Source organism: Oryctolagus cuniculus, chromosome 11 (genome assembly GCF_964237555.1).
Source record: "Oryctolagus cuniculus chromosome 11, mOryCun1.1, whole genome shotgun sequence".
Lineage (NCBI taxonomy): Eukaryota > Metazoa > Chordata > Mammalia > Lagomorpha > Leporidae > Oryctolagus > Oryctolagus cuniculus.
The window spans coordinates 51371820-51393710 of record NC_091442.1 but is presented as its reverse complement, the minus strand read 5'-3'; positions in this window follow the sequence as shown (position 1 = coordinate 51393710).

The following is a 21891-nucleotide window of genomic DNA, read 5'->3' as shown; positions in this document are numbered from 1 at the left end:
CCTAAGACAGGCACTGCTTGCTCATCACGCTTGGCCTAACTGGTAGCCATTTCTGTTTAATTGATAAGAAAGGGGGATATGTCAGGGACCACGCAGCATGTGACCTCTTAGTTGAGAGACAGGGCTAGACAGGCCAGACCAGATAGTACTGATAATGCAACCTTGTGTGACCTCCTGCCTTAAGGCCTTGTAACCTTTCCCCTACTTGCATTAGCATTGCAGCTACAAGATAAGCCCCCCCTCCTTCCCCCGCCTGATACCCTGCCTCTATGATATATAAGTGTGTGGTTGAAAAATAAGTCGCAGCTTGATCGGCACCTGTCTTGCTGCCATCTTTGTGTCTCCTGTCCCTTTCATTTCTCCTTCTAGGTGCTTGGCCCCAGTTGCTGTCCCACGGGATGGGACACTCTTCAACAAATGTTACTGGAAAACTTGGATTCTGCATGTAGAAGTATGAAACAAGACCACCACCTTACAATTTATACAGAAATGAACTATAGATGGATCAATGATATAAAACAATAACCTGATAACATCAAATTACTAGATGAAAATATTGGGAAACTCAGCAAGACATTGGCATACACACGGAATTCTTGTTAAATACCCCAGAATGATAGGGAATCAAAGCAAAAATAAACAAATAGGATTGCATTAAGCTAAGATGCTTATGCACTGCAAAGGAATTGCTCAACATATTGTAGAGGCATCCAAGAGAACAGGAGAAAATATTTGCAAATCTTGCAATGGTTAAAGGCCTAATATCCAGAATCTACAAAGAGTTCAAGTAATCCAGAACAACAAAAACAACAAAAATCCTGTCAAGCAATGGGCAAAGGACAAAACAGACATTTTTGAAGGATGACATTCAAATGGTCAACAGAAACATTTAAAAATGCTCAGGATCATTAGCCATCAGGAAATGTAAATCAAAAGGATGATGAGGGTGAAACCTCACCCCAATTAGAGTGGCTATCTTTCAAAAATTATAAAACAATAAATGTTAGCAAATCTATGGGTGATAAAATACTATAATCCACTGCTGGTTAAATTGTAAAAGAGTACAACCATTATGGAACACAGTCTGGTCATTTCTCAGTAATCTGAAAATTGTTCTACCGTATACACAGCCATCCCACTCCTAAAAATTTACCCAAATGGAATGAAATCAGCATAAGGAAGACTTGTCTGCACCTTATGTTTATTGCAGATCAATAGCTAAGATCTGACATCAACCTAGAGATTCATCAACTGAATAATGGTTAAAGAAAATGTGGTATATATACACCATGCAAAACTACTCAGCTACGTAAATTAATAAGATCTTGTCTTTTACAACAAAATATATGCATATGGAAGCCATTATTCTCAGTAAAATAAACCAGCACAAAATCAACAAATAAACAAAGCACAAATAAGCAAAGCACAAAAATGCAATGTTGAGTTTTGGTTATTGCTTACAATCCTTGTCTATACTCTTGATAAACAGTGGCTTTTCTACTTGCTCCATTCAATTCTTTATTGGGTGCAGAGTTAAGCTTGTGATTATAAAATAAATTGAAATTATGCAATTATAGATATAAAAAGAAAAAATCAGAGAGGAAGGAGGACAGAGGGTCCGAGCATGGGCAAGAGGGAGGTTAGGGTGGGAAATATTATGCTCTTAAGTTTGTGTATATGAAATACATGAAATTTGTTCACCTTATATGAATAAAATTATTTTAATACCCCAGTAGACTGGGATAAAGTATTTGCCAATTCTGCATTTCATGAAGAACTGAAATTCAGAATACATATGAAACTGCTGAAATTATGCACAAATATATCTAAGAATTGGGAAAGGATCTGAACAGGCATTTCTGTAGAGAAGAAATACCCATGGTCAACAAAAATGGGAAAACATGCAATATAATTATTATATAGGAAAATGCAAATCAAAATACACTAGGTGTCACCTCACTAACAAATGCTAGTGGGGTATGAAGAAAAGAAAACTTTAATAAGTTATTGGAGCCTGCACTGTTGTGTAGCAATTAAAACCGCCACCTGCAGTACCAAAATCCCATATGGGGACTTGAGTCCCAGTTGCTCCACTTCTGATCTAGCTCTCTTCTGTGGCCTGGGAAATCAGTGGAAGGTGGCCCAAGTCTTTAGGCCTCTGCTCCCACATGGGAGACCCAGGAGGAAGCTTCTGGTTCCTGGCTTTGTTTTGGCCCAGCTCTAGCCATTGCAGCCATTTGGGGAGTGAACCAGTGGATGGAAGATCTCTCTCTCTCTCTCTCTCTCTCTCTCTGTAACTATGACTTTCAAATAAATAAATATTTTAAAATATAAGATATTGATGAGAATGCAAGTTAGCCTGAGCATTATGAAGACTTAGTATGGCCATCCCTCAAAAAATGAGAAGGGATAAACCTCTCCAACCATTGTGTATGTATCAGAAGGAAATTCAATCTGCATGCAAAAGAGATTTCTGCTTTCTCTTTTGACTACAGCACTATTCATAGTAGTAAATATTTGGAACCAACCTAGGAATCTATCAATGTGTTACAGGTTTTCCAATCCTAATTCAGTGATTAAAAAGGATTGAAATATTATTTGCTTCAAAATGGGTGGAACTGGAGATCCTTAAGTAAAGTAAGACTGGCATAGGAAGAAATAAAACTCACATGTTCTCTGATATATGGGTTTCTAAAAATGGTGGATATAAATATAAATGTTTTTAATTAGGATGGGAAAATTCATTACTGAAGATACTGGGTGGTAGGATAACAGATATAGAAACAGAGTTAGAAAGAACGAACCAGTTGCAGTGTTCCATAATATGGTGTTGTGACTTTAGTTCATGATAAGATACACTGTATAAGAAATTGGAATGGAGGAGCTTGTAGGCCTTACACACAAAATAAGCAAGGAAAATCCTCATTTTCTAGATTGATTAAATTATGTTGTGTACATACTCAAATGTTGCACTGTATCCTGTAATAATATACAAGTAGTGTTAATCAAAGACTGAGCAAAATTTTAAAAATCAGAAATGTCTCTATATTCTATCAATGAACTATCTGCAATATGTGATTAACCAAACTACATCATTTACAAAGCATAAGAAAGTAATAAGGCAATAATCTCCAGTCCTGCTAAGGATTATTTAAATAATCTTAAAATTTAAAAATCAAGGTTTCCTTTCCCACTGAACTTTCTTCTCATCCCTTGCATGACTTTCTGATATTCTATGAATGCCATTGTTGCAAAGCTAAACTTGAACCTAAATGGAAGAATAGTTGTAAGGTTTTAATATGTATTTATTTACTTGAAAGGAGGAGGGACAGTAGTGGGTAGATCTTCCATCCACTAGTTCACTTGTCAATGTTTGCAAAACCTGGGACTGGTTCCAGTTTGATCTAGGAGCCAGGAACACCTTTTGTATCTCCAATGTAGGCAGAAGGTACATGAGTACTTAAGACATCATCAAATGCCCCTCAGATACATTTTAGCAAGAATCTGGATTGGAAGTGGGGAATGGCCAGGACCTGAATGAGGAAGATAAATATGAGATGAGGGCATCCCAAGTCGTGGCTTAACTCACTGCTCATGACCCCATCCCTTTATACTATTTCATTCATTCTTAATACTGTTGTCAAATTACAGGCATGATGTTCAAACTTGGATCCATGTATTTCAGTTTAAAAAAAAAAAGGCTTAGGGTAACTGTTAAGATTAATAAAACTGTATTCCACAATTGAGGACCCGGGTGCATTTCCTGATTCTGATCCTAACTCCAGCTTCCAATTAAAGCAGACCCTGGGAAGTCATGATGATGTCTCAAGACATGTGGTTTGTGCCACCCACATGGAAAACCTGAAGTGAGTTACCTGCTCTCAGGTTTAGATCTGATCCCTCCCTGGAAGATGTGAGCATTTGCAAAGTGAACTTGTGAATAGGAGCTCTTTCTCTCATTCATTGTCTCTTGTTTTCTATCAAGTCAATTAGAAAATAATTCATCAGACATAAAGAGCAACATAGTCTTGGAAGTCATCCAAGGAAAGAAAAGACTGAAAGCAAATGGAGGTATAGCAAAATATTTATATTCTTTATTCCAATGTAACCTAACAGATAATATTATCAAATGTAACAACAGACACCACAGAAATAAAAAGAATCATCAGAAATTACTACAAGGACTTGTATGCCAGCAAACAGTGAAACCTATCAGAAATGGATAGATTCCTGGACACATGCAACCTACCTAAATTGAACCAGGAAGACATCGAAAACCTAAACAGACCCATAACTGAGACAGAAATTGAAACAGTAATAAAGGCCCTCCCAACAAAGAAAAGCCCAGGACCAGATGGATTCACTGCTGAATTCTACCAGACATTTAAAGAAGAACTAACTCCAATTCTTCTCAAACTATTCAGAACAATCGAAGAAGAGGGAATCCTCCCAAATTCTTTCTATGAAGCCAGCATCACCTTAATTCCTAAGTCGGAAAAAGATGCAGCACTGAAAGAGAATTACAGACCAATATCCCTGATGAACATAGATGCAAAAATCCTCAATAAAATTCTCGCCAATAGAATGCAACAACACATCAGAAAGATCATCCACCCAGACCAAGTGGGATTTATCCCTGGTATGCAGGGATGGTTTAATGTGCGCAAGACAATCAATGTGATACACCACATTAACAGACTGCAGAAGAAAAACCATATGATTATCTCAATAGATGCCGAGAAAGCATTTGATAAAATACAACACCCGTTCATGATGAAAACTCTAAGCAAACTGGGTTTGGAAGGAACATTCCTCAATACAATCAAAGCAATCTATGAAAAACCCACAGCCAACATCCTATTGAATGGGGAAAAGTTGGAAGCATTTCCACTGAGATCTGGTACCAGACAGGGATGTCCACTCTCACCACTGCTATTCAATATAGTTCTGGAGGTTCTAGCCAGAGCTATTAGGCAAGAAAAAGAAAATAAAGGGATACAAATTGGAAAGGAAGAACTCAAACTATCCCTCTTTGCAGATGACATGATTCTTTATTTAAGGGACCCAAAGAACTCTACTAAGAGACTAATGGAACTCATAGAAGAGTTTGGCAAAGTAGCAGGGTATAAAATGAATGCACAAAAATCAACAGCCTTTGTATACACAGACAATGCCATGGCTGAGGAAGAACTTCTACGATCAATCCCATTCACAATAGTTACAAAAACAATCAAATACCTTGGAATAAACTTAACCAAGGACGTTAAAGATCTCTACGATGAAAATTACAAAACCTTAAAGAAAGAAATAGAAGAGGATACCAAGAAATGGAAAAATCTTCCATGCTCATGGAGTGGAAGAATCAATATCATCAAAATGTCCATTCTCCCAAAAGCAATTTCTAGATTCAATGCAATACCAATCAAGATACCGAAGACCTTCTTCTCAGATCTGGAAAAAATGGTGCTGAAATTTATATGGAGGCACAAGAGACCTCGAATAGCTAAAGCAATCTTGTACAACAAAAACAAAGCCGGAGGCATCACAATACCAGATTTCAGGACATACTACAGGGCAGTTGTAATCAAAACAGCATGGTACTGGTACAGAAACAGATGGATAGACCAATGGAACAGAATTGAAACACCAGAAATCAATCCGAACATCTATAGCCAACTTATATTTGATCAAGGATCTAAAACTAATTCCTGGAGCAAAGACAGTCTATTCAATAAACGGTGCTGGGAAAACTGGATTTCCACGTGCAGAAGCATGAAGCAAGACCCCTACCTTACACCTTACACAAAAATCCACTCAACATGGATGAAAGACCTAAATCTACGACCTGACACCATCAAGTTACTAGAGAACGTTGGAGAAACCCTTCAAGACATTGGCACAAAGAGTTTCTGGAAAAGACCCGGGAGGCACAGGCGGTCAAAGCCAAAATCAACTATTGGGATTGCATCAAATTGAGAAGTTTCTGTACTGCAAAAGAAACAGTCAGGAGAGTGAAGAGACAACCGACAGAACGGGAAAAAATATTTGCAAACTATGCAACAGATAAAGGGTTAATAACCAGAATCTACAAAGAGATCAAGAAACTCCACAAAACCAAAACCAACAACCCACTTAAGAGATGGGCCAAGGACCTCACTAGACATTTTTCAAAAGAGGAAATCCAAATGGCCAACAGGCACATGAAAAAATGTTCAAGGTCATTAGCAATCAGGGAAATGCAAATCAAAACCACAATGAGGTTTGACCTCACCCCAGTTAGAATGGCTCACATTCAGAAATCTACCAACAATAGATGCTGGAGAGGATGTGGGGAAAAAGGGACACTAACCCACTGTTGGTGGGAATGCAAACTGGTCAAGCCACTATGGAAGTCAGTCTGCAGATTCCTCAGAAACCTGAATATAATCATACCGTTCGACCCAGCCATCCCACTCCTTGGAATTTACCCAAAGGAATTTAAATTGGCAAACAAAAAAGCGGTCTGCAGCCTAATGTTTATTGCAGCTCAATTCACAATAGCTAAGACCTGGAACCAACCTAATTGCCCATCAACGGTAGACTGGATAAAGAAATTATGGGATATGTACTCTTTAGAATACTATACCGCAGTAAGAAACAACGAAATCCAGTCATTTGCAACAAAATGGAGGAATCTGGAACACATCATGCTGAGTGAAATAAGCCAGTCCCAAAGGGACAAATACCATATGTTTTCCCTGATCGGTGACAACTGACTGAACACCAAAAAGGAAACCTCCTGAAGTGAAATGGACACTATGGGAAACGGTGACTTGATCAGCATAGCCCTGACTGTTAATGAACAACTTAATACATTATCCCTCTTAGTAGTTTTTTTGTCTGTTCTACTTAATATGACTGGTTTAATTCTGTAATTATCACACAGTTATTCTTAAGTGTTGAAAATTAACTGAAATGTGATCCCTGTTAAACATAAGAGTAGGAATAAGAGAGGGAAGAGATGTGCAATTCGGGACATGCTCAAGCTGACTTGCCCCAAATGGTAGAGTTAGAAACATACCAGAGGATTCCAATTCAACCCCATCAAGGTGGCATGTACCAATGCCATCTCACTAGTCCAAGTGATCAATTTCAGTTCACAATTCATCATAATGAAAGGACTAAGAGTGAAAGGTAGCACATAAACAAGTCTAGTACCTGCTAACACTAACCGATAGAATAAATAAAGGGGAGAGTGATCCAACATGGGAAGTGAGATACTCAGCAGACTCATAGAATGGCAGATGCCCTAAATAGCACTCTGGCCTCAGAAGCAGCCCTAAAGGCATTCCGATCTGGCTGAAAAGCCCATGAGAGTATTTCAGGCATGGAAAGCCAAGACACTCTGGCAAAAGATCTCTGTGAGTGAGATCCCAGTGGAAAGAACAGGTCTTCAAAGAAGGAGGTACCTTTCTCTGAAGGGAAGAGAGAACCTCCACTTTGACTATGACCTTGTCTAAACAAGATAAGAGTCGGAGAACTCAGAGGGCTTCCATAGCCTTGGAAACTCATGACTGGAGCATAGGGAGATTACTGATGCCATAGACAGGAGTGTCAATTGGTAAAGTCAACAACAGGAGTCACTGTGCACTTACTCCTCATGTAGGATCTCTGTCCTTAATGTGCTGTGCATTGAGATTTAATGCTATAACGAGTACTCAAACAATATATTTCACTTTGTGTTTCTATGGGGGTGCAAACTGTTGAAATCTTTACTTAATGCATACTAAACTGATCTTCTGTAAAAAAAAAAAAGAAATTATCAATTTCCAACTTGACTCTCACTGGGATTAAACATGACAATAAGGTCTGATCTGATTTCATCATCATTTTAAAAAAATCATCTATTATTTTTCACTTTATGTTTCTGTGTGGGAGCAAACTGTTGAAATCCATACTTAATGTATACTAAGCTGATCTGTATATTAAGATAATCGAAAATGAATCTTGATGTGAATGAAAGGGGAGAGGGAGTGGGAAAGGTGTGGGTTGCGGGTGGGAGGGACGTTATGGGGGAGAAGCCATTGTAATCCATAAGTCATACTTTGGAAATTTATATTCTTTAAATAAAAGTTAAAAAAAAACTTAACAATGAACAGTGTTGTTACAGTTTCTGATCATTAAAAATAATGACAGAAATTATATAAATGATAGGAGTAAAGAGTTGAGAACATTCTTTTATAAGATATCTGAGCTTCCAAAGAAATAGTGTTCCAAACAAATTTTGTGTGCTAAATACATTACATTTTTGTCACCTTAAGATACATAAAACATTATGCTGAGTGAAATAAGCCAATCCCAAAGGGACAAATACCACTTGTTCTCCTTGATAGGTGACAACTAACTGAGCACCAAAAAGGAAACCTGTTAAAGTGAAATGAACACTATGAGAAACGGTGACTTGATCAGCCCTCACCCTGACTGTCGATGAGGAACTTAATATGTTATCCCTCTTAGTATTTTTTTTTGTTTGTTCTACTTAATACTTTTGGTTGAGTACTGTAATCAATACACAATTCTTCTTAAGTGCTGAAACTTAACTGAAAAGTGATCGCTGTTAAATATAAGAGTGGGAATAAGAGAGGGAAGAGATGTGCAATTTGGGACATGCTCAAGCTGACTTACCTCAAACGGTAGAGTTAGAAACATACCAGGGGACTCCAATTCAATCCCATCGAGCTGGCATGTACCAATGCCATCTCACTAGTCCCAGTGATCAATTTCTGTTCACAATTGATCATAATGATAGGAATAAGAACCAAAGGGATCACATAAACAAGAATAGTGTCTGCAAATACTAGCTGATAGAATCAAAAAGGGAGAGAATGATTCAACGTGGGAAGTGAGATACACAGCAGACCCATAGAATGGCAGATGTCCTAAACAGCACTCTGGCCTCAGAATCAGCCCTTAAGGCATGCGGATCCGGCTGAAAAGCCCATGAGAGTATTTCAGACAAATTGTAAAATGGAGGGAAAATACTTGGTAATGGGAAGGACACAACATTGGTTCCGTGGCCTACAATGTAAGAGCAGATACAAATGAAACCCTCTAACCATCCTTCCAACTATACCTAAGTCAGAATCTATGTTACATTTCAGAAACAATGGGTATTAGATAATATTAAATTATCAATTTTGAAAGTTGGTATACTGATACTGGATTTATGTTTTAAAGAGTATTATCTGTTTAAGTTCTTTCCTTAAAAATAAATGAGGCAAGAATCAGAGATTGTGAACTCCAACATATCCAGATTTAATTCAACAGTTTAGATAGTTAAAATCAGACAGATACTGGAGATTGACATTAGACTATCACAAATTCAATGCATGCCAAGGATCAGAAATGGTAAATGAGAGGTGGGGAGGAACAACACCAGATTTCATGAGAAAACATGGGTCCTGCATTAATAATGTTGACCATGAAATTAGCCTAAGTCTGTCAGTGACCCAGCAGGGCTGATGCACTGCAATAATGAATTGAAGAGAGCATGCCCTATAATTCAGTCTCCAATCAGGCCACAATTATCTATGTCATGAGCCAGTAAAAGGTGACTGTCATCCAGAGGAGTGCCTGTGGGGTTTCAGACCCAGTATGCCAGTGGGACTATCACTGGTGACTATATGGGTGGATGAGCCTCATCAGTGTCAAGGAAGGTCCAGAGGAACCCATGCGATTTCCCTGAAATCCATCAACTTAGGAGCCCCTTCAGCACAGCATCAAGTAGAGAGTATTCTGCTTTTGTTGTGGATGGCCAGATTGGGTACCAGCCGGTGGATAATGGATAAAGGGAAGTCAGGGAGAACATCACATGGTGGTACACTCAGTAGTGTGGCAGGAAGCTGCTGCTGTGAACGCTTCTTGGATGCTTGTGCTTGGGGATTTTCCAGGGCAGTTTGATAGTGAGAGCCTAATTTCAGGGGCTATTAGACATCAGAGCCAGGAGATTTGGTTTGACCTGAGGGTCAAATATATACTTATATTCAAAATCCAGCATTTAAATAGGTTATATTTTGAATATCTATTCTGCACAGTTGTCTCATTCAATAATAAGTGGTTTCTGTTTCCTTGTTGCAGGGCAGGCATTGTTCATGGTTATGCCATTTGTGTGTAATATTAGCATTTTGTTTTGAAAAATCAGAAAGGACACTGCAGCTGTACTGATAGCGAATATCTGTGTGATTTCTCAACTGGTTGTCCACCAACCAACTTTCAGGCCAGGCAGTAATTCTCAATATATTTGCAACAGTGAGACAAATATTGCAAACCAATTGGGAATTTTAGCCTTCTTTAGAGGAATGCAGCAATAACCAGGAATTAGGAGTGAAGTCAAGTGTATAAAGGAATGGAGACACAGGTGTCCTGACATGGGCTGTATGAATCAGAGAGGTCAGCATGTGAGGGGAAGATAATGGCTACATGTAGAGGAGCTGGAGACTCATGAGGATTGGCATAAGATACAAGCACAGTAGGGGCCACTTGAGGAAAGACGTGGTGTAAACAAAAGGGATGGAGACCCTGAAGCCAGCCCTTGCTGCAGGCACAAGGATAGGCTACTAAGAGCAGGCTTGGATGTCAAAGATTTTTAAATGCAAGATTACAAGGATGAACATCAGACCCAGCCACATAAAATGGTAAAATTGCTGATAATATATGGTTTCAGGAGCAAGATCAGAGATACATAAAGTCTGGCATAGCTGGAAGGCACATAGGGCTTGAGACATCATGAGGCAAATAGCTGGCAGAGTGATGGAGGATTGGCAAACACAGAAAGAAATAGAGGAGCTGTCATATAAATCAGTGCACAGATAAATTTATAGGCTCAAGATATTATGTGAGAAGACAGAGACCTAATCATCGTGACATCCTTCTTAAGATCTAAGATGAACTATACAGCAATATAGGATAGTGAAAATGGAGAATGTCATCAATATAGTGCCTTTAGTAAGGCTGTACAACAGAAACAAATAATAAAGGAAAAGTGTTTTTAAAACATATGAGCAGACGGTTGGCACTGCGGCGTATCAGGTAAAACTGCCGTCTGCAGTGTTGGCATCCAATATGCGTGCCAGTTCAAGTCCCAACTGCTCCACTTCCAATACAGCTCTCTTCTATGGCCTGGAAAAGCAGTAGAAGATGGCCCACATCCTTGGGCCCCTGCACCCACATGTGAGTGCCAGAAGAGTCTCCTGGCTCCTGGTTTCAGCTTTGCCCAGCTCTGGTCATTTCAGCCATTTGGGGAGTAAATCTTGGATGGAATACATCTCTCTCTCTCTCTGCCCCTGCTTCTCTGTAACTCTTCCTTTCAAATACATTAATATTTTTATAAAATGAGTGGAATTAATAAAGACTAGTATAATCTTAAGAAAAAGTAAAAATATGCAACACAGATTATCAGTGACAGAAATCCAAACAGCATTGTTCTTGACCAAATTAATAAAGTTTAGCAACACAGGTAAAGAATATTCTGAAATGCATAGAAATAAGTTTTTTTTAAAAAAAAAAAACTTAAACCCAGAGCCACCACGTTATGAAATAAATTTATCAAAAATCTTCAATAACATAGGAATCTGCTATATAAACAAAACAAGTTGACTCAGCAGTGTGTGAAAAATCAAAATAACCAATGAACAAATTCGAAAAGCAAAATTTCTGGCCTAGATTTGTAGAATTTCCCTCATATTCAAGGCAGTAAAACACTCCTCAATTTCCCAGATTCATAAACAGTGGTAATAAATATGGAATACGATTTATTTCCTTTCTGAATGCAGTATTACATTGATGCCACAGTCAGATCAAGACATGAACTAAAAAGGAACTTAAAGAACCTATCTTTATAAAAAGAGGTACAAATATTTTAAGCAAAATGTTAATGTAGAGCAAAATATGGAATCACAAGAGATCAATAAAAAAGCAAGATAGAGTCAAAGATGCCAAGGTGTTTAACATTTCTAAATAAATCATGTAAATAATTCATGTGGAAGGGAAACACAAAAAAATCACATGGTAACTGCAATTAAAAGATGAAAAGTTTTGAATAAAATTAAGCATCTAATCACAAAAATAAACTGTGAGTAAAGCAGTAAAAATAGTTATTACTTATTATAACTAAGATGGGCTGCAATGCACCTGTAATATAAAGCATAATTGTCATAGAACACTGAAAGCTATTTCTCTCGGAACACAGCTGTACAAGCCACTCTCCTTGTATTTTCTGTCTTCAACAATGTCCTAGATGTGCAGTTAGGAAATTAAAAAACAGAAAATTTTATGTATAAGGATATGCTTTTAAGCAGCAAAACCATCAATAAATGTTAATTAAACTATTATATATGGAGATAATCCCATAAAATTCAAAACAAATAAAAACTGACCAGAGAATTATGCAGGATTACTGTGTATAAGATCAATATATAAACCCAATGTGTTATGACATGCCAGTAAGAACGAAACAGACAACAATATATAAATTACAGAATACAGAACTACAAGTGAATATCTGTAATAGAAACACGAGAAAGAGAGGTCAATCTATGTAATGTATTTTTTTGGTATCTTAAAATAGTCCTGGAGTCATTTTTTTTTAAAGTCAAATGACCTTAAAAAAGAGCCAAGAATATAAATAATATAGAGACCCAGAATACCGGAAAGATTCAGCATTCTGTTACATGTGAGACCATTATTGAAAGTCCAAGGGTCACAAGATTTTAATAGGGTCCTGGAAAAAGGAGGGAGGGACAGAGCTCTGATGTCATGATCATCAGGGAGGTGAGAGCGGCCCCTGCTGTTGGGAGGATCAAGCTGCAAAGATGAGGCAGTTTCAGACCTGAGACCAAGCAGAGTTCCTCTCTGCCCCCACCTGCCACAACCCCAAGCTATGGCCCTCATGCTAGGAGCATTTGGATTGGCTGTGTGTTCTCTGATGTTATGCATGCTCATTGTTAGGGCCGACTTTAAAATCAGGTGTTCAAAGGCAACACTGCTGAACCACACAGCATCTTCTTTTCTGGCATCCCAATGTTAGGCTTTCTGGGTTTGTTCCTGAGAGAGGTCTCAGGTGTTTCACCCATTGCTGCTCTGTGAACTTCCCTCACCACACTCAGGAGCCCTCAGGAGGATGCTGGGACTCATTGGAAGCTGGAAAGTGGTGAGTGTCAGAGACCAGTATTCTATGGTCACAGGAGGTGAGCTGGGCCAGTAGCCAGGACCCTGGTGTCCTGTCCTGTGTCTAAAGGAAAAGGGTTTGTGTGAACCTTGGGTCCTCACAGCTTTCCAAATTGATGGTGGTTACAGAATCCACATGGAGAAATGAACTTCCACGTGTGATCTGATATCCTTTGGTTGAGAAACGAGGTCACTAGTTTACAATTCAGTCCTGTCAGCACAGCTCTTCCTAGGTTCTGAGTCAGGTTTTGTTTGATGCTAATAACAGAATAGTACAGACTCAGTAATTTAGAAAGAAATGGTATTTGTCTCATGGTTTGGGTCCAAGGTTGGAGGGCAGTATCTGTTGATGGTCATCTTGTTGGCAGAGGTTTGGGTGGCACAGAGACCATATGACCGAATAATGAAATTTCAGGAGGTTCAAATATGAAGTAGTTTCTATAGCACACACCTGGGAATAAGCAGTCACTCAGTAATCACATGAATTGATTTAGCCTAATCACTTCATTAGGGTCCCACCTGTTCCCAATGATTAATCTCTCCTAATTGGGATTAAATGCCTTCACACCCTTGTGTGGAGAGTAATATCTTTGTAAAGGCCAATCATTCTTCACTCCCTAACCCCAAGCTAACTGGTGTGAGAACTGAGAATCAAATAAACTGTTGAACACACAGTAGTTTCATTATGCATCCAAATTTGGTTTAGTCAAATGATAACTTGTAGCATTTGAGAATATCTCAGAATATCAGATTCTGCTGGCTATAAAATGGTTTATAAATTTGAGAGTTCATTTGTGACTGGTAAAAGAAAAAAAATCATTTCTCTTCAATGCCTGTACCTTTGATTTTAAGACTCAGATATTTCATGGGAAATATGAGTGGCTATGATCCTGTCTAATACACAAATTTCAGGCCATAGCTAAGCTCATGCAAGTAAGATAGCTTTAGAGGGGATCTCTGGATAACTTCATAATTTTGACTGGAGCCAGAAAATCAAATATATGCTTTTCATTGGTATATGCCTGGGATGTGTTTACGCTAAAATCTTAATCCGTTATGTCTACTAACTCTATATAATGTCAGAATTGAACTGTTCGTAAGTCATAGGTGTTATAGATGTGTTGTTTGATATTAAGCAAACAACACACATTTGGTGTTAGTGACCACGGAAATGACTGCACAGGTCACAGACTTAAACTGATTTTAAGTGTTTGATTTCTGGTGAGAATTAAGACCTTGGAGGAGGGAGCCAATGCAAACTGTTGGGAGGGAAAAGTAAAAAGTGTGGAACTCTCAGAATTAAATGTTCTGGCTGCTGAGGTTTGTCTTAGTTCCTGAGAGTGAATCCCCTTAGTGTGCATCTCCTGAGAGTGATCCCCAAAGTCTGGGAACCTGAGTTTGGTGTCCCTTGATACTGTGGGATAAATAGGTTGTTTCCTTTTAATTGCAGTACACCAGTTTAGAAATTATGTGCCATGATTTCATGTTAGACATATATACTCTTGCATAGATCCCTAATATACAGTAATAAAACCTGAAAGGAAGACAATTGTTGACATCTTTGTTTTCTGCTAAATTTGAATAAGAATGTTAACATCCATAGAACTAATATTCAGGAAAATAAAGGGGCCTTCCTTGGTCAGTTCAGGTATTTTCCCAATCTCTTCTACTTCTGCCCCCAAGAGGAAAGTCCTGGTTCTTTGATGTTTTTGTTTGCTTACTTTCTGTTTCTCTAAACCATGAGTTTTGCCAGCTTTGTTTGGTATTTGTGACAATATCTTTCTTGATTTTTGTTCCTCATCTGCTAATTCTTGGCCTTTTTTGTTACATTATGGCAAAATGCTGTCATGTTATAGATTGTGTATAGACTGTGCTTCTGTAGGAAATACTGATAGTTAAAATGGATTGTCTATCTTTTCTTCCATATATACTGATTTTTGTGCCTTTTCAACACTTGAAGTGACCTTATTTATTTATTTTCTCCATCTAGTGTTAGCTGATGTATCTGCACAGTGACATATGGATAACTATTAATTACCCCTGGTTGGATATTTATACCATTGTGTTTATTTGTTCTGATAAACACTGGGCAATCCTTGCAGGTTTGTAAGCATTTTTCTTAAATATTCTGATGCTCTATCTATGAACACTGATATGAAACACTGTACTATCCTCATAGAAAATGATCGGCTCATCTCACTGTGTAACCCTTCTAAATTTTCTGACACAAATCCTGATTAACCTGAAGTGCATATTGCTTTTCCAGGCTTCAATGTAATGGTGTTATAATGACCCATGTTTCTGCATATTTTCTATTTAATCATTTTATACCTTCATCCTATTTTACTTTTGAAATCTGTACATATGTATCTTAAGGTGACAAAAATGTAATGTATTTAGCACATAAAATTGGTTTGGACACTATTTCTTTGGAAGCTCAGATATCTTATAAAAGAATGTTCTCAACTCTTTACTCCTATCGTTTATATAATTTCTGTCATTATTTTTAATGATCAGAAACTGTAACAACACTGTTCATTGTTAAGTTTTTATTAAAATGATAATATTATCTGTTAGGTTACATTGGAATAAAGAATATAAATATTTTGCTATACCTCCATTTGCTTTCAGTCTTTTCTTTCCTTGGATGACTTCCAAGACTATGTTGCTCTTTATGTCTGATGAATTATTTTCTAATTGACTTGATAGAAAACAAGAGACAATGAATGAGAGAAAGAGCTCCTATTCACAAGTTCACTTTGCAAATGCTCACATCTTCCAGGGAGGGATCAGATCTAAACCTGAGAGCAGGTAACTCACTTCAGGTTTTCCATGTGGGTGGCACAAACCACATGTCTTGAGACATCATCATGACTTCCCAGGGTCTGCTTTAATTGGAAGCTGGAGTTAGGATCAGAATCAGGAAATGCACCCGGGTCCTCAATTGTGGAATACAGTTTTATTAATCTTAACAGTTACCCTAAGCCTTTTTTTTTTAAACTGAAATACATGGATCCAAGTTTGAACATCATGCCTGTAATTTGACAACAGTATTAAGAATGAATGAAATAGTATAAAGGGATGGGGTCATGAGCAGTGAGTTAAGCCACGACTTGGGATGCCCTCATCTCATATTTATCTTCCTCATTCAGGTCCTGGCCATTCCCCACTTCCAATCCAGATTCTTGCTAAAATGTATCTGAGGGGCATTTGATGATGTCTTAAGTACTCATGTACCTTCTGCCTACATTGGAGATACAAAAGGTGTTCCTGGCTCCTAGATTAAACTGGAACCAGTCCCAGGTTTTGCAAACATTGACAAGTGAACTAGTGGATGGAAGATCTACCCACTACTGTCCCTCCTCCTTTCAAGTAAATAAATACATATTAAAACCTTACAACTATTCTTCCATTTAGGTTCAAGTTTAGCTTTGCAACAATGGCATTCATAGAATATCAGAAAGTCATGCAAGGGATGAGAAGAAAGTTCAGTGGGAAAGGAAACCTTGATTTTTAAATTTTAAGATTATTTAAATAATCCTTAGCTGGACTGGAGATTATTGCCTTATTACTTTCTTATGCTTTGTAAATGATGTAGTTTGGTTAATCACATATTGCAGCTAGTTCATTGATAGAATATAGAGACATTTCTGATTTTTAAAATTTTGCTCAGTCTTTGATTAACACTACTTGTATATTATTACAGGATACAGTGCAACATTTGAGTACGTACACAACATAATTTAATCAATCTAGAAAATGAGGATTTTCCTTGCTTATTTTGTGTGCAAGGCCTACAAGCTCCTCCATTCCAATTTCTTATACAGTGTATCTTATCATGAACTAAAGTCACAACACCATATTATGGAACACTGCAACTGGTTCGTTCTTTCTAACCCTGTTTCTATATCTGTTATCCTACCACCCAGTATCTTCAGTAATGAATCTTCCCATCCTAATTAAAAACATTTATATTTATATCCACCATTTTTTAGAAACCCATATATCAGAGAGCATGTGAGATTTATTTCTTCCTATGCCAGACTTACTTCACTTAAGGATCTCCAGTTCCACCCATTTTGAAGCAAATAATATTTCAATCCTTTTTAATCACTGATTTAGGATTGGAAAACCTGTAACACATTGATAGATTCCTAGGTTGGTTCCAAATATTTACTACAATGAATAGTGCTGTAGTCAAAAGAGAAAGCAGAAATCTCTTTTGCATGCAGATTGAATTTCCTTCTGATACATACACAATGGTTGGAGAGGGTTATCCCTTCTCATTTTTTGAGGGATGGCCATACTAAGTCTTCATAATGCTCAGGCTAACTTGCATACTCATCAATATCTTATATTTTAAAATATTTATGTATTTGAAAGTCATAGTTACAGATAGAAAGAGAGAGAGAGAGAGAGAGAGAGAGAGATCTTCCATCCACTGGTTCACTCCCCAAATGGCTGCAATGGCTAGAGCTGGGCCAAAACAAAGCCAGGAACCAGAAGCTTCCTCCTGGGTCTCCCATGTGGGAGCAGAGGCCTAAAGACTTGGGCACCTTCCACTGATTTCCCAGGCCACAGAGGAGAGCTAGATCAGAAGTGGAACAACTGGGACTCAAGTCCCCATTTGGGATTTTGGTACTGCAGGTGGTGGCTTTAATTGCTACACAACAGTGCAGGCTCCAATGACTTATTAAAGTTTTCTTTTCTTCATACCCCACTAGCATTTGTTAGTGAGGTGACACCTAGTGTATTTTGATTTGCATTTTCCTATATAATAATTATATTGCATGTTTTCCCATTTTTGTTGACCATGGGTATTTCTTCTCTACAGAAATGCCTGTTCAGATCCTTTCCCAATTCTTAGATATATTTGTGCATAATTTCAGCAGTTTCATATGTATTCTGAATTTCAGTTCTTCATGAAATGCAGAATTGGCAAATACTTTATCCCAGTCTACTGGGGTATTAAAATAATTTTATTCATATAAGGTGAACAAATTTCATGTATTTCATATACACAGACTTAAGAGCATAATATTTCCCACCCTAACCTCCCTCTTGCCCATGCTCGGACCCTCTGTCCTCCTTCCTCTCTGATTTTTTCTTTTTATATCTATAATTGCATAATTTCAATTTATTTTATAATCACAAGCTTAACTCTGCACCCAATAAAGAATTGAATGGAGCAAGTAGAAAAGCCACTGTTTATCAAGAGTATAGACAAGGATTGTAAGCAATAACCAAAACTCAACATTGCATTTTTGTGCTTTGCTTATTTGTGCTTTGTTTATTTGTTGATTTTGTGCTGGTTTATTTTACTGAGAATAATGGCTTCCATATGCATATATTTTGTTGTAAAAGACAAGATCTTATTAATTTACATAGCTGAGTAGTTTTGCATAGTGTATATATACCACATTTTCTTTAACCATTATTCAGTTGATGAATCTCTAGGTTGATGTCAGATCTTAGCTATTGATCTGCAATAAACATAAGGTGCAGACAAGTCTTCCTTATGCTGATTTCATTCCATTTGGGTAAATTTTTAGGAGTGGGATGGCTGTGTATATGGTAGAACAATTTTCAGATTACTGAAAAATTACCAGACTGTGTTCCATAATGGTTGTACTCTTTTACAATTTACCCAGAAGTGGATTATGTATTTTATCACCCATAGATTTGCTAACATTTATTGTTTTATAATTTTTGAAAGATAGCCACTCTAATTGGGGTGAGGTTTCACCCTCATCATCCTTTTGATTTACATTTCCTGATGGCTAATGATCCTGAGCATTTTTAAATGTTTCTGTTGACCATTTGAATGTCATCCTTCAAAAATGTCTGTTTTGTCCTTTGCCCATTGCTTGACAGGATTTTTGTTGTTTTTGTTGTTCTGGATTACTTGAACTCTTTGTAGATTCTGGATATTAGGCCTTTAACCATTGCAAGATTTGCAAATATTTTCTCCTGTTCCCTTGGATGCCTCTACAATATGTTGAGCAATTCCTTTGCAGTGCATAAGCATCTTAGCTTAATGCAATCCTATTTGTTTATTTTTGCTTTGATTCCCTAGCATTCTGGGGTATTTAACAAGAATTCCGTGTGTATGCCAATGTCTTGCTGAGTTTCCCAATATTTTCATCTAGTAATTTGATGTTATCAGGTTATTGTTTTATATCATTGATCCATCTATAGTTCATTTCTGTATAAACTGTAAGGTGGTGGTCTTGTTTCATACTTCTACATGCAGAATCCAAGTTTTCCAGTAACATTTGTTGAAGAGTACCTTTTTTTCAGGCATTGGTTTTGGCTCCTTTGTCAAAGATCAGTTGGTTGTACATGAGTGTATTAACTTGTGGAATTTCTACTCCAGTCCATTGGTCTGCATGTCTGTTTTTGTGCCAGTATTAGGCTTTTTTGAAATCTGATATTGTGATGCCTCTGGCTTTGTTTTATTCTTTAAGTTTGCTCTAGCTATTCAGATCTCTTGGGCTTCCATATGAATCTTAGCATCATTTTTTCTATCATTTTTTTCGGAAGAATGTCATTACTATTTTGATTGGGATCATATTGAACATGTAAATTGCTTTCAGTAGTATGGGCATTTTGATTCTATTAATTCTTCGAATCCATGAACATGACAGATATTTCATTTTTATGTTCTCCTATTTATTTTAAAAATGTCTTGTAATTATCATTGTAGAGATATTTGACCTCTTTATTTAAATTTAGTCCATTTTGTTTGGCTATTGTGAATTGAACTGATCTTGCATGTCCTTTCTCAGCCATAGCATTGTCTTTTTATACAAATGCTATTGAATTTTGTGTATTGATTTTATCTTGCAAATTTACCAAACTCTCTTGAGTTCCAGTAGTCTCCTGGTGGAGTATTTTGGCTTCCCTATATATAAAATCATATCATCTAGCAACAGTAATAATTTGACTTCAACCTTTCCAATTTGTATCCCTTTGCTTGGATTTTGCTTGCTGGTGGCTCTCAGTAAGCCTTCTAGAACTATATTGAATAGCAATTATGGGGGTGAGCATCCTTGTAGATCTTAGTGGAAATGCTTCCAATTCACCCACACAATTTGATGGTGGCTCTGTGTTTGTCATAAACTACCTTGAATTTGTTCATGAATATTCCTTCTATTTCCAGTTTAAGGTTTTTATCAAGGACATATTTTATCTAGTGCATTCCCACTTGGTCTGGGTGAATTATATTTCTAATGTGTTGTGATGTTTGATTAGCAAGTATTTTGAGGATTTTTTTGCATCTGTATTTATCAAATACATTGGTCTTAGTTTGCTTTGTACATATACCTGGTTTTAGAATGAAAGTGATGCTGGTTTTATAGGAGTTAAGAGGGGTTTTATCTTCACTCTGATGGTTGTCTTCTTTGTTGTGAATTATCTTCTTAGTTTGACATAAGGTTTCTCTATTAGTTTTTTATTGCCTGTTCTTAGGGTATCTTATCAAGAAGCCATTGCTTATGTCAATGTCTTATAGTTTCTCTACATTTTGTAAGTTTCAGTTCTTACATTTACATCCATGACTCACTTTCAGTTGACTTTGTATAGGAAAAGAGGGGTGGTCATCTGGGTTTAGTCATGTCCATATGGATATCCTGTTGCCTCTGGACAATTTACTGAATAGACTATACCTTTTCCAGTGTATTTTTGTTTGCTTTGTAAAAGATCCATTGTCTGTATGTATCTGTATTTCTTTTTGGGAGCCTCTATCCTCTTACACTGGTCTATTCATCAGTTTTTCTGCCAGGGTTTACCATACATCTATGGTATGTATTGAACTCATTTGGTGTGACCCCAGACGTGTTCTGTTTCTCAAGAGTTACTTTTCTATGTGGAACATTTTTTAATATATGTGAAGATATGAGGTTTAGGTTTATTTTTCTAGATACATGATGAATTCCATTGATTTTGATGGAAAGCATATTGTATCTGTAAATTAACTTGGATAATATGGAAATATTAGAAAGTATTTCAATCTGTGAATATGAGCGGTCTTTTTGATCTCAGATTCTTTATCATGGCTTTAGAATTGTTGCCATAGAGGCATTTTACATCACAAGTCAAATTTATCCAGGGTATTTTATTTCTAATTGTGAATTTAATTTCTTCTTTAATTTATTTTCTCAGTGGGTTCACAATAGTATAGGTATATAAAACTTATTCTTATTTTTTGTGCTTACTTTGTTTCCTACAAATCTACCAGTCATTTACCAGTTCAGGTGGCCTGTTGTTGAACTCGTTGCATTTCCATATAAATAGGATAAAATCATCTGGAAAAATAAATAATTTCAATTTCTTCTTTTCTATATCTGTGTCTTTTATTTCCTTCCCTTTTCTTTTTGCTTTGCCTAGACCTTACATTGCAGTATTGAATATAAAAGTAAAAAATGTGCATCATTTTATGGTTCCAATTATAGGGTAATTGCTTTCATTTTGTTGGCATTCAATAGAATCTGGCTCAGGTTCCTGAAATGCAAGGGTTTTGTAATTGAAGTATATGCAATCTGTAAGTGTTGTGCTCAATTTACTTCTCAAATGTGAATGTATAATTTTATACAAAATGTTTCCTGCATCTAGTTTATTATACTGATGTTTATTTTTGATTGATGTGAATTATTGGAATTATGAATTACATTCACATTTTCCCTGTTC